General features: G+C 46.5%; 2 non-coding genes across 2 annotated transcripts; both read left to right on the top strand.

The window, feature by feature from the left end:
* Nucleotides 1-436: 436 nt before the first annotated feature.
* On the top strand, nt 437-510 carry trnai-aau (transfer RNA isoleucine (anticodon AAU)). The gene has a single exon. It is a non-coding gene; the product is annotated as a tRNA-Ile (tRNA).
* Nucleotides 511-594: 84 nt separating this feature from the next.
* trnaf-gaa (transfer RNA phenylalanine (anticodon GAA)) lies at nt 595-669 on the top strand. The gene has a single exon. It is a non-coding gene; the product is annotated as a tRNA-Phe (tRNA).
* The last annotated feature ends 611 nt before the right edge of the window (nt 670-1,280 follow it).

Raw genomic sequence — 1,280 nt, 5'->3', positions numbered from 1 at the left:
ATATATACGTAAAACACTGTAAAATCATTATTTCCCGATCCATTTTCTAGTCTGTTTGCATTGCCCGTCCACCTTAGGTTTATAGGAATGGGCCACGTGTAGTATGTTGGTGGAAATTCACTTTTTAGCCATAATTAAGCGTTCTGTGAGTTGCTGCTAACATATGCAAATCATTTATGCTGAACTTTAGGAATAACGTGGTTGTTGCAGCAAATAAATGAATATAAATGCACAGTTTTGGTAATAAGGGGGTTGTCCACCAACTTAACACACGTGGCCCATACGTATAAACCTCAGGTGGACGTGGCACGAATCAACCATTTAAAATGTGTAAATATTATTTTTGTTTCAAAAACCACACGGATGGACTGGCACTTAACGGTACGACGCTCAAAGAGCGCTATGGCAATCCAGAACTTGAAAGCATGAGCCTCGTGGCCGGTTAGCTCAGTTGGTTAGAGCGTGGTGCTAATAACGCCAAGGTTGCTGGTTCAATCCCCATACGGGCCATTGACCTTTCTCTTGCATCCTGTCCATCGCTCATGGCTACTGCGCCTGGGGTCAGTCACGGACAGACCTGCGCATGTTGACGTGGCCGAAATAGCTCAGTTGGGAGAGCGTTAGACTGAAGATTCCCTGAAGTCCCTGGTTCGATCCCGGGTGTCGGCAATCATTACTCTGTCTGTCGCTTTGATCTCGTTAGAGCAGAGCTCTTCGCGTCACCAGATCGAGCGGCCTTTACTCTGCGATCTGGCGGGTCGGCAACCGCTCGAAACCGGGTTTGTTTGCACTGTCAATGAAGCACGAGTGAAGTACATCCATGTTTACGTGCAGGAGTAGGGTTGTACTTGTGGAACGATGAACCACATAGAAGATGGAGGGTACAGCTGAACAAATTGCCCATGTCTGAGACGTTAACGTGATTGCAAACTAACACCCCCAAAAAAAAACATTTGGGCAGAGAGATTTTTCATGCCCAGGGCTAAGGACTTATTTTGACAATTGCTCAACACTAAGGGTGGATAACGCTTTTCAAGAATCTACAGGAAAGCGCAAAGAGACGCACCACAGCACACGTGCACACTGGCTTATTGAAAATGCAATTTACACTGCAAGTAAACGTGTGGAATCTTAAGTGACAAATCGATTGTCTTTGGACGTGAAGCTCCTGCATCACGTTGCTCTGGGTAAAAGCAATGCACGTACCATATGGGACACTCTTGTCATGTGTGTCGAGGTGCCACAGCGAGGAGCGACACCGGACCCTGATGGCGTTTTGT

Source organism: Triplophysa rosa, unplaced genomic scaffold, assembly GCF_024868665.1.
Source record: "Triplophysa rosa unplaced genomic scaffold, Trosa_1v2 scaffold100_ERROPOS85584, whole genome shotgun sequence".
NCBI classification, from domain to species: domain Eukaryota; kingdom Metazoa; phylum Chordata; class Actinopteri; order Cypriniformes; family Nemacheilidae; genus Triplophysa; species Triplophysa rosa.
The sequence above is the reverse complement of the archived record's forward strand: the minus strand, read 5'-3'. Positions and strand labels throughout refer to the sequence as shown.